Below are 13501 nucleotides of genomic sequence, written 5' to 3'. Positions count from 1 at the left end.
GTACGCCAACGGTCATTAGCTGGACGTAATTAGGCTGCTGTAATCCATGTACGCCAACGGTCATTAGCTGGACGTAATTAGGTTGCTGTAGTCCGTGTACGCCAATGCTCATTAGCTACAACGGTCATTAGCTGGACGTAATTAGGCTGCTGTAACCCAATGGCCACCAAAACACGAGCACACTGGGCGTGAGTCAAACGCTGGAGACTACACAGCACTTAAACCAGCGCCTGACTGGATGGCTTGTTTCCTTTTTCTCACTCAGCGGGGACAAATCCTGCTGGGGGATATTTCACTGTGTGCTCACAAGTTATTTGTGTGTGAGTCATTACAGGGTCAAGGTCATGTGGACATCCGGCACTGACCCTTATGTATCGCCAAGATATCCCTTGTCGACCCGTATAAGAGGGTCGCCTCTGGGTCGACCCGTATAAGAGGGTCGCCTCAGTGTCGACCCGTATAAGAGGGTCGCCTTAGGGTCGACCCGTATACGAGGGTCGCCAAGGTATCCAGGGTCTAATCACCGGGCTCCTGAAACTCTCATGCATACGTTTTTACTGGCTCGAGCTTTTCCTCATTAACTTTGCTCATTAGTTTTTCTCATTAGTTTTGCTCATTAGTTTTACCTCATTAGTTTTGCTCATTAGTTTTTCTCATTAGTTTTGCTCATTAGTTTTACCTCATTAGTTTTGCTCATTAGTTTTGCTCATTAGTTTTGCTCATTAGTTTTTCTCATTAACTTTGCTCATTAGTTTTTCTCATTAGTTTTGCTCATTAGTTTTGCTCATTAGTTTTGCTCATTAGTTTTCCCTCATTAGTTTTGCTCATTAGTTTTCCTCATTAACTTTGCTCATTAGTTTTTCTCATTAGTTTTGCTCATTAACTTTGCTCATTAGTTTTTCTCATTAGTTTTGCTCATTAGTTTTGCTCATTAGTTTTGCTCATTAGTTTTGCTCATTAGTTTTGCTCATTAGTTTTGCTCATTAGTTTTCCTCATTAACTTTGCTCATTAGTTTTTCTCATTAGTTTTGCTCATTAGTTTTGCTCATTAGTTTTGCTCATTAGTTTTGCTCATTAGTTTTGCTCATTAGTTTTGCTCATTAGTTTTCCTCATTAACTTTGCTCATTAGTTTTTCTCATTAGTTTTGCTCATTAGTTTTGCTCATTAGTTTTGCTCATTAGTTTTGCTCATTAGTTTTCCTCATTAACTTTGCTCATTAGTTTTTCTCATTAGTTTTGCTCATTAGTTTTGCTCATTAGTTTTGCTCATTAGTTTTGCTCATTAGTTTTCCTCATTAACTTTGCTCATTAGTTTTTCTCATTAGTTTTGCTCATTAGTTTTGCTCATTAGTTTTGCTCATTAGTTTTGCTCATTAGTTTTCCTCATTAACTTTGCTCATTAGTTTTGCTCATTAGTTTTACCTCATTAGTTTTGCTCATTAGTTTTACCTCATTAGTTTTGCTCATTAGTTTTGCTCATTAGTTTTACCTCATTAGTTTTGCTCATTAGTTTTCCCTCATTAGTTTAGCTCATTAGTTTTGCTCATTAGTTGTACTCATTAGTTTTGCTCATTAGTTTTGCTCATTAGTTTCGCTCATTAGTTTTGCTCATTAGTTTTGCTCATTAGTTTTCCCTCATTAGTTTTGCTCATTAGTTTTCCCTCATTAGTTTTGCTCATTAGTTTTGCTCATTAGTTTTGCTCATTAGTTTTGCTCGTTAGTTTTGCTCATTAGTTTTACCTCTTTAGTTTTGCTCATTAGTTTTGCCTCATTAGTTTTACTCATTAGATTAGCTCATTAGTTTTGCTCATTAGTTTTGCCTCATTAGTTTTGCTCATTAGATTAGCTCATTAGTTTTGCTCATTAGTTTTACCTCATTAGTTTTACCTCATTAGTTTTACCTCATTAGTTTTGCTGATTAGTTTTCCCTCATTAGTTTTGCTCATTAGTTTTGCTCATTAGTTTTGCTCATTAGATTTGCTCATAAGTCAGGCAGACAAGAACACGGTAAAGAATCGAACCCTACCTTTATCACACTTCTTGCTTCAAACAACGCCGTCCTTTTAAAGGCCGACGTGAGGTGTGAGCACTTGTCTAAAATGGCGGGATGGCTGTTGTCTTTTGTTTATTTGCCGGTGTGTGTGTGTGTGTGTGTATGCACTTGTCTAAGATGGCCGTTGTCTTTTGTTTATTTGCTGGTTTGTGTGTGTGTGTGTGTGTGTGAGCACTTGTCTAAGATGGCGGGATGGCCGTTGTCTTTTGTTTATTTGCTGGTTTGTGTGTGTGTGTGTGTGTGTGTGTGTGTGTGTGTGTGTGTGTGAGCACTTGTCTAAGATGGCGGAATGACTGTTGTCTTTTGTTTATTTGCCGGTGTGTGTGTGTGTGTGTGTGTGCACTTGTCTAAGATGGCCGTTGTCTTTTGTTTATTTGCTGGTTTGTGTGTGTGTGTGTGAGCACTTGTCTAAGATGGCGGAATGGCTGTTGTCTTTTGTTTATTTGCCAGTGTGTGTGTGTTTGTGTGTGTGTGTGTGAGAGCACTTGTCTAAGATGGCGGAATGGCTGTTGTCTTTTGTTTATTTGCTTACTACGTGATCTTAAATATGACATAACAATCATAATTCTTTGAATATCTACTTGCTACTCTTTTAAAAACGTGTCAAAAAAACTGAAATTATTTTTAAATATAAATTTCCCCCTATCCGACATCAAGCACTTGAAATTACAGAGGCAGTTTCAAGTGCAAAAAAAAAGAGATATTGACAGTTACCACACAGGCACTCGACAGGAGCTTTCGAAAATCTGCGCAGCAACATACTGTACCAGGCCTGGCTATAAATAGATTTCATAAGCGGTTTTTTCGGTTGTTAAAATTGTCTTAATACGTAGGACTGCGTGTAGTTGAACAGAGAGACATGAATGAAAGTCTGTTATACTTCCTGGTGGGGCATAGGCCTACACATGCAGTCTCTGTACCTTAGTACATAAATTCTCTTATAGGCCTACAAATGCATAGTCGCTATTTCATGGTACATAACCTTTCTTATAGGCCTACAAATGCATAGTCGCTATTTCATGGTACATAACCTTTCTTATAGGCCTACAAATGCATAGTCGCTATTTCATGGTACATAACCTTTCTTATAGGCCTACATATGAACCGTCGCTATAACTTGGTACATAACCTTTCTTATAGGCCTACATATGAACAGTCGCTATACCTTAGTACATAACCTTTCTTATAGGCCTACATATGAACAGTCGCTATACCTTAGTACATAACCTTTCTTATAGGCCTACATATGAACAGTCGCTATACCTTAGTACATAACCTGTTATAGGCCTACATATGAACAGTCGCTATACCTTAGTACATAACCTTTCTTATAGGACTACATATGAACAGTCGCTATATCTTAGTACATAACCTCTCTTATAGGCCTACATATGAACAGTCGCTATACCTTAGTACATAACCTCTTATAGGCCTACATATGAACAGTCGCTATACCTTAGTACATAACCTTTCTTATAGGCCTACATATGAACAGTCGCTATACCTTAGTACATAACCTCTTATAGGCCTACATATGAACAGTCGCTATACCTTAGTACATAACCTCTTATAGGCCTACATATGAACAGTCGCTATACCTTAGTACATAACCTCTTATAGGCCTACATATGAACAGTCGCTATACCTTAGTACATAACCTTTCTTATAGGCCTACATATGAACAGTCGCTATACCTTAGTACATAACCTCTTATAGGCCTACATATGAACAGTCGCTATACTTTAGTACATAACCTTTCTTATAGGCCTACATATGAACAGTCGCTATACCTTAGTACATAACCTCTTATAGGCCTACATATGAACAGTCGCTATACCTTAGTACATAACCTCTTATAGGCCTACATATGAACAGTCGCTATACCTTAGTACATAAACTCTGATATAGGCCTACATATGAACAGTCGCTATACCTTAGTACATAAACTCTTATAGGCCTACATATGAACAGTCGCTATACCTTAGTACATAACCTTTCTTATAGGCCTACATATGAACAGTCGCTATACCTTAGTACATAACCTGTTATAGGCCTACATATGAACAGTCGCTATACCTTAGTACATAACCTTTCTTATAGGACTACATATGAACAGTCGCTATATCTTAGTACATAACCTCTCTTATAGGCCTACATATGAACAGTCGCTATACCTTAGTACATAACCTCTTATAGGCCTACATATGAACAGTCGCTATACCTTAGTACATAACCTTTCTTATAGGCCTACATATGAACAGTCGCTATACCTTAGTACATAACCTCTTATAGGCCTACATATGAACAGTCGCTATACCTTAGTACATAACCTTTCATATAGGCCTACATATGAACAGTCGCTATACCTTAGTACATAACCTTTCTTATAGGCCTACATATGAACAGTCGCTATACCTTAGTACATAACCTCTTATAGGCCTACATATGAACAGTCGCTATACCTTAGTACATAACCTCTTATAGGCCTACATATGAACAGTCGCTATACCTTAGTACATAACCTTTCTTATAGGCCTACATATGAACAGTCGCTATACCTTAGTACATAACCTCTCTTATAGGCCTACATATGAACAGTCGCTATACCTTAGTACATAACCTTTCTTATAGGCCTACATATGAACAGTCGCTATACCTTAGTACATAACCTCTTATAGGCCTACATATGAACAGTCGCTATACCTTAGTACATAACCTCTTATAGGCCTACATATGAACAGTCGCTATACCTTAGTACATAAACTCTGATATAGGCCTACATATGAACAGTCGCTATACCTTAGTACATAAACTCTTATAGGCCTACATATGAACAGTCGCTATACCTTAGTACATAACCTCTTATAGGCCTACATATGAACAGTCGCTATACCTTAGTACATAACCTCTTATAGGCCTACATATGAACAGTCGCTATACCTTAGTACATAAACTCTGATATAGGCCTACATATGAACAGTCGCTATACCTTAGTACATAAACTCTGATATAGGCCTACATATGAACAGTCGCTATACCTTAGTACATAAACTCTGATATAGGCCTACATATGAACAGTCGCTATACCTTAGTACATAACCTTTCTTATAGGCCTACATATGAACAGTCGCTATACCTTAGTACATAACCTTTCTTATAGGCCTACATATGAACAGTCGCTATACCTTAGTACATAACCTGTTATAGGCCTACATATGAACAGTCGCTATACCTTAGTACATAACCTTTCTTATAGGACTACATATGAACAGTCGCTATATCTTAGTACATAACCTCTCTTATAGGCCTACATATGAACAGTCGCTATACCTTAGTACATAACCTCTTATAGGCCTACATATGAACAGTCGCTATACCTTAGTACATAACCTTTCTTATAGGCCTACATATGAACAGTCGCTATACCTTAGTACATAACCTCTTATAGGCCTACATATGAACAGTCGCTATACCTTAGTACATAACCTCTTATAGGCCTACATATGAACAGTCGCTATACCTTAGTACATAACCTCTTATAGGCCTACATATGAACAGTCGCTATACCTTAGTACATAACCTTTCTTATAGGCCTACATATGAACAGTCGCTATACCTTAGTACATAACCTCTTATAGGCCTACATATGAACAGTCGCTATACTTTAGTACATAACCTTTCTTATAGGCCTACATATGAACAGTCGCTATACCTTAGTACATAACCTCTTATAGGCCTACATATGAACAGTCGCTATACCTTAGTACATAACCTCTTATAGGCCTACATATGAACAGTCGCTATACCTTAGTACATAAACTCTGATATAGGCCTACATATGAACAGTCGCTATACCTTAGTACATAAACTCTTATAGGCCTACATATGAACAGTCGCTATACCTTAGTACATAACCTTTCTTATAGGCCTACATATGAACAGTCGCTATACCTTAGTACATAACCTGTTATAGGCCTACATATGAACAGTCGCTATACCTTAGTACATAACCTTTCTTATAGGCCTACATATGAACAGTCGCTATACCTTAGTACATAACCTCTTATAGGCCTACATATGAACAGTCGCTATACCTTAGTACATAACCTTTCATATAGGCCTACATATGAACAGTCGCTATACCTTAGTACATAACCTTTCTTATAGGCCTACATATGAACAGTCGCTATACCTTAGTACATAACCTCTTATAGGCCTACATATGAACAGTCGCTATACCTTAGTACATAACCTTTCTTATAGGCCTACATATGAACAGTCGCTATACCTTAGTACATAACCTCTCTTATAGGCCTACATATGAACAGTCGCTATACCTTAGTACATAACCTTTCTTATAGGCCTACATATGAACAGTCGCTATACCTTAGTACATAACCTCTTATAGGCCTACATATGAACAGTCGCTATACCTTAGTACATAACCTCTTATAGGCCTACATATGAACAGTCGCTATACCTTAGTACATAAACTCTGATATAGGCCTACATATGAACAGTCGCTATACCTTAGTACATAAACTCTTATAGGCCTACATATGAACAGTCGCTATACCTTAGTACATAACCTCTTATAGGCCTACATATGAACAGTCGCTATACCTTAGTACATAACCTCTTATAGGCCTACATATGAACAGTCGCTATACCTTAGTACATAAACTCTGATATAGGCCTACATATGAACAGTCGCTATACCTTAGTACATAAACTCTGATATAGGCCTACATATGAACAGTCGCTATACCTTAGTACATAAACTCTGATATAGGCCTACATATGAACAGTCGCTATACCTTAGTACATAACCTTTCTTATAGGCCTACATATGAACAGTCGCTATACCTTAGTACATAACCTCTTATAGGCCTACATATGAACAGTCGCTATACCTTAGTACATAACCTCTTATAGGCCTACATATGAACAGTCGCTATACCTTAGTACATAACCTCTTATAGGCCTACATATGAACAGTCGCTATACCTTAGTACATAACCTCTTATAGGCCTAAATATGAACAGTCGCTATACCTTAGTACATAACCTCTTATAGGCCTACATATGAACAGTCGCTATACCTTGGTACATAACCTCTTATAGGCCTACATATGAACAGTCGCTATACCTTAGTACATAACCTTTCTTATAGGCCTACATATGAACAGTCGCTATACCATAGTACATAACCTCTTATAGGCCTACATATGAACAGTCGCTATACCTTAGTACATAACCTCTTATAGGCCTACATATGAACAAATGTCATATCTCTTAATACCCCGGCACATAAACTATACACACACCTATAAGTCATACGAATAAACACAAGTCAAATGGTCACAAACATTACTCCAATCATCAAGTCATCACCCTATACTATGATGAAGGACATCAAACATCAAGTCATTATCCTACACATCAAACATCATCATTCTTCTTTGTCTTACATGAACAATATCAAATATTAATTTTTATTTGCTCTTCGTTGCTGATGAAAGCTTTTTTTTTTCGTTTTCTAGCCGTTTTCAACAAGTCATAAAATGGCTGATGAACGTTTTCAAATCTTCCATGTCCCCTAACCATGTCTCCTAACCATGTCTCCTAACCATGTCTCCTAACCATGTCCCCTAACCAGTTCTCCTAACCTTTCATAATCTTCGCGGAAGTTGACGCATGCGCTAAATTTGACAAAGTGTATCCGGTGTTAATTTATGACACAGCTCCTAACAGTGAAAATAAATCTCTTCGTTTCTAAAGCGGCGTATTAAGGAAGGGCACATAACCCCATAAAGAAAAGGGGATGTAATTCGATGGTTAAGGGCTTTTCTAAAAAGAGAAACAAAGTTCCATAACCCATCACTAAATCCGAGAATCAAACAAGAATTGAGTAGTTAATCTCCCCATCAAATCACCAGTGGTCGAAAGTGTTCTATTAAACACGTCGAGACTAACGTGAAGCCATGCCACTAAGTAACAATGTCATGTGTAGGAGACTAGACAATATGGCACCATCAGATTTTCTTTCAGGCGTCTCTTAGTGACACCCCCCCCCCCCTGTCCTGAGCACGTCAAAAGCCCCCCCTCCCTTCCACCACCCCCAAAGAAGGAAATATAATTTATATAGAAAATATATTTTATGAAAAGCTTGGAATTTTGCCAGATATAGATTTCAAACAATTTTGAAAAAAAAAATTAAAAAAACATTGAATTGAATGGATCGAGACTGACATACATGCCCATCATCTCACAAACAGGCCGCCTGATTTAGCAGAAAGATGTTCTGATTTAAACCTGATTTCCCAATGTTGCTATCCTATTTGCGTGCAGTTTCAAGGACTCATGCAGAAAAATAGTTGGTTAAAACAAATGAAAATTAGCGACGTCACGGAAGTACGAGGAGAGCGATATCAAATATCCGAATACAACAGTACAGCGATAGACTTGTCACCGTTAGTATCTGAAGGTCTAACTGTCTGATCATTTCAGTAGGTACACGTTGTCGTGGTAATTCTAAACAAATTAACTGGGTTCAACAAGATACAGGGGAGACAAGAGAGTCAAGTTAACGGAAAACTCACATCAAATTGTCGTTGTGAGAGAATATCAAGCGCAAGGATCGCACTATTTGTAATAGTAAATAATTATTATTTAAAAATCTTTGATTAAATATTTTTTTTTTATATGAAGCTCCTGTGCTTGTTCAATTATATCATAAAGCCTAGTGCTCAAAAACCTTTAGTAAACAATGCAATGTTTAATAGTAAAAGGGATGCATGATACTCTATAAAAATGTTCTGCGATGGAGGGGGGGGGGAGTATGATACAACAAAGTTTGGAAAACATTGCTACAGTTTGAGATTTGTGTCCATTGTGTTCTGTGCTCCTGTAGATAAAACTACACATACTAGGTCAAAGTTCAATGTTTGGGTCAGTGGGTGATAAGTCAGGAAACTGGGATGCAGATATTATCTGGATGGGAGGGTGTGGCTCTGATATATCTGACGTCTGACACAGGTGAGCTGTCATGATGACTGATGTACAGACACACCTGTCACACCATGTGGGATCTCAGGACATTGTCCTTAGCTCTCATACTTTAAGCCCCAGGAAAATATCCTTAGCTCTCATACTTTAAGCCTCAGGACATTGTACTTAGCTCTCATACTTTAAGCCCCGGGAAAATATCATTAGCTCTCATACTTTAAGCCTCAGGACATTGTCCTTAGCTCTCATACTTTAATCCTCAGGACATTGTCCTTAGCTCTCATACTTTAATCCTCAGGACATTGTCCTTAGCTCTCATACTTTAATCCTCAGGACATTGTCCTTAGCTCTCATACTTTAATCCTCAGGACATTGTCCTTAGCTCTCATACTTTAATCCTCAGGACATTGTCCTTAGCTCTCATACTTTAAGCCCCAGGAAAATATCCTTAGCTCTCATACTTTAAGCCTCAGGACATTGTACTTAGCTCTCATACTTTAAGCCCCAGGAAAATATCCTTAGCTCTCATACTTTAAGCCTCAGGACATTGTACTTAGCTCTCATACTTTAAGCCTCAGGACATTGTACTTAGCTCTCATACTTTAAGCCTCAGGACATTGTCCTTAGCTCTCGTTCTTTAAGCCTTAGGACATTGTCCTTAGCTCTCATACTTTAAGCCCCAGGAAAATATCCTTAGCTCTCATACTTTAAGCCTCAGGACATTGTACTTAGCTCTCATACTTTAAGCCCCAGGAAAATATCCTTAGCTCTCATACTTTAAGCCCCAGGAAAATATCCTTAGCTCTCATACTTTAAGCCTCAGGACATTGTACTTAGCTCTCATACTTTAAGCCTCAGGAAAAAGTCCTTTGGTCACTGGACTTAAGTTTTTCTAACAATCATGTGTTGATTAAATAAAAACAACATGCAACATGTTTTTAAAATAGTTTCAAAATTTGCCGTTGATCTGATTTCTTCTAAGACCAAAGGTTAGCAAGTGCTCATTCAACTTTCGTTTTCAAAGTCTCATTTTGTTTAATTTGCGGAGTTTCTTAATCATTTTGTTTAATTTTCAATGTCTTAATCATTTTGTTTAGTTTGAGAATCAAATTAATTATTTTGTTTATTTTTCTGAGTCTTCCTTAATCTTAACCCTTTAAGGTTTATAACTTTATGTTCTGAGTCTTCCTTAATCTTAACCCTTTAAGGTTTATAACTTTATGAACCCAGTATTGAACTTCCTAATACTTGCGGCAATGTACGCGATAGGGTTAAGTCAATGTACACATTACGTGAATAACCATTTATAGAAAGAATTCCATTGGCTATTTACCTGGAGAAGAGAATTCACTTCCTCGTCACTATCCAGAGCGTGACATAGCTGGTCCAGTGCTTTAATCAAGGCTAATTAATCAGGCTAATTAGTGCTTTAATCTTAACCTCAATCCTCTTGGTATCAGAACTTTGATGTCCGGGCATGGTTGAAATATTTCACAGGTGTCAGCTTGACACGGCTGGATTGTGGGTCGTGACCTCTGACCTAGATTGTGACCCGCATGAGACGTGATCCAAGACCGGTGACGTCAGGAGTCCAGAAATGGTGCCATCACTGGAGTCAGTGACTCGGCTAAAAATGTCCTGCTGGTGACTACATGTCCGAATAGAAGAAACTGGAGTCAGTGACTCCGCTAACACTACTCTGTTGGTGACCACATGTCCGAATAGAAGAAACTGGAGTCAGTGACTCCGCTGACGTTGCGCTGTGGTCAGATGTCCCCATGTAGCTCCCTGCAACTCGACGCCACTCCCGAGAACCTGCGTGTGTTCCTGGCACCATTCAGCGTGTCACTCGCCTAATGTGTCAGTCGCCCAATGTGTCAGTCGCCCAATGTGTCATGCCAAACCCTACACCTGAAATAGACCCGGGAATTTACAAAGCTACCTTTTGCTTCGCACCGCTTTAAATTAACCCGTAACTTCAAAAGCAATTCTTATCTTGCGTGGCAGGTATCGGTGAATAGTTGCAGTATCGATTCTAATAAGCGATCCCCACAAATCGGATAACTGTTGTCTAGACCAGGGGTCTCCAAACTTTTCAGTCCGAGGGCCGCATTTACTATCAAATTTCAGTTCGGGGGCCAGTTAGTTCCTGGCATGTCTTTGATATTATTGGTCAAAGTTCCTCAGCCATCACCAACAAACGTTTTATCCGTGGACAAAAAGATCTCCGCGGGCCGGATGAGAGGACATCGCGGGCCGCATTTGGCCCGCGGGCCGTTGTTTGGAGACCCCTGGTCTAGACGATTAAAGCTCAACTTTACTCTTCACTTTATTAAATACGAACATTCAATACAAAATATTGCCCAATTGTGGTTTGTTTTAAAATCAAACAGAAACTTAATATATTATATGTTCTGTTCACGCAGACAAAATGTGTTTCAAACTACCAACATTTGGTCTATCCTACTTAAACTAGAGCAACAAACTGTTTTTTAAGTTTATTGTTGTATTGTAGTTTTGTTGAATTGTTGTATTTTTGTATTGTTGTGTGAATTTAGTTTGACATGGGTACTCAGGGCTTTACATGGCATCCAGTTGTATTATTGTATAACATCGCTGCGTAATGCACACAATACATGTAGTAGCTGTGTTATGTACACAATGCATGTAGTAGCTGCGTTATGTACACAATACATGTAGTAGCTGCGTTATGTACACAATACATGAAGTAGCCGCGTTATGTAAATGAGTTGATGATGAAGTTGTGTGTTTGACACATTCGCCAGGTTGCTTGAGTGGACAGGTCACGTGGCCTAGATAAATGTGTCGTCTGCCTCCTGTTTCGGTTTTTTAGCTCGATCTGTCAGCAAATCGTGGGGCTCCCACTTCGAGGGTTTTCGTCGAGGCGACGTCATTGTTCTGGCTAGCAGACGTCGTCTGTGTGCGACACATTACTCGTGAGGTCTTGTTACGTCATCCTTCAACACACGAGAAATAAGTCAGGCGACTTTTGCTATAGATCATAACACCCCCCCCCCCCCCAACCCAAAAAAAAGCTCTATACAAAATAAAACAACTTTGGGGTTTTTCAGGCACAGTTCAGGATTGGGCAAGCGAATGGCAGAGAATAAATAGATGAATAAACATATGAATAAACATATGAATAAACAGATGAATAAACATATGAATAAACAGATGAATAAACATATGAATAAACATATGAATAAACATATGAATAAACATATGAATAAACAGATGAATAAACAGAATAAACAAATGAATGAAGCCTTGACATGTCGTGTCGTCACACCGGAGACCGTGGAAATTCCCTTGTATTGAAACATCAAAGGAGATAAACATGTGTCTCAGGGGATATAAACATTGTCTCAGCTCAGGGGAGATAAATCTCAATATTTTGATCTAGAGCACTACGCGACAACCCACTCTACGGCGCGACAACTGGACTCCGACAAAGTAGGGGACAACCCTCTTGCACAACCCTCTAAACGAATCACCGACACACTGACAACCTTCTTGGCGGTATGACAACTGGACCCCGACAAAAAGTGTTTTCTTTAGTTTAGCTATAGCCCATGATTCACACTAACCATGGACAATGGTGGCCAAATGTTGAATCAAACATGACCTTTGATGGCCAACTTTTATTCTGGCCATGACCGATTCACTTCTCGAACCACATGTATCTAAATCTGTGTAGGCCAAAAGAAAAGATCACACATCGAAACGAACGCTTTAATTAATCCACTACACTTTCATGCTTTAAGTAGACTCAATCTATTTAAAGATAATCCGTTTCGCAAAACGGAGTGGACTTTATTTTTAGACTGGATTTTTTTAGCTTGAGTGTGTCATGTCCCCTTTGTTTAGCTGTGACGTAAATTATCCCCCGACACACGGACACATACACACAAACACACACACTTTTGTTTACACACTGACGATGAAATGAAATATGCCCTACTAATCGTACCCGCTTTACACATGCCTTGGCATCGATACCTACATTTTGACGCGATACCGGCATTTTGAATTCCAACCAAAAATAGCCTAATAATAATATCGCGAATATTTTTGTTGAGACAAATTCGGCAATGGTGTGCCAAAAAAAATATACTTTTAAAAAGTTAAGTTTTATTGATCTTGAAATTAAGTAAAATTAATAGAAAACAATGTAAATGGGTCCCTTTAACATTTACTGAGGATCAACCAAGTTCAGTAGAGCAGAACAGACCCGGGTTTCTGGGTCACTTCATTTTGGGACGTACTGAAGTGAACTGACGTGTTCAGAAGCATAACCTGTTTTTAGGGTTCGGGAGGGGGGGGGGGGACACTACTCACTCATGTATTTATATCTCTACGTTTTCAGTTTCTGTTTTCATGTCCAATATTCCCCTTCTGTGTTCGCAGTTTTTGTGTATGT

The 13501-nt window shown here is 38.6% G+C and overlaps 1 protein-coding gene across 2 annotated transcripts in view; it reads right to left on the bottom strand.

Annotated features, from left to right (window-relative positions):
• The window catches only part of LOC131948725 (uncharacterized), a 17746-nt gene extending 6816 nt beyond the window's left edge, over positions 1-10930 (bottom strand). The window contains exon 1 of one of the 2 annotated variants that reach the window (XM_059310400.1): positions 10394-10930. The gene's annotated coding sequence lies outside the window, so the exon portion shown is untranslated. Of the gene's footprint in view, positions 209-10393 lie in introns of those variants that run through there. The other variant, XM_059310401.1, reaches the window with a different exon arrangement.
• Between the last annotated feature and the right edge of the window lie 2571 nt (positions 10931-13501).

This window comes from Physella acuta, unplaced genomic scaffold (genome assembly GCF_028476545.2).
Source record: "Physella acuta isolate Inbredline_101_S28 unplaced genomic scaffold, ASM2847654v3 ptg000658l, whole genome shotgun sequence".
Classification (NCBI taxonomy): domain Eukaryota; kingdom Metazoa; phylum Mollusca; class Gastropoda; family Physidae; genus Physella; species Physella acuta.
This window is presented reverse-complemented; position numbering and strand designations above follow the sequence as displayed.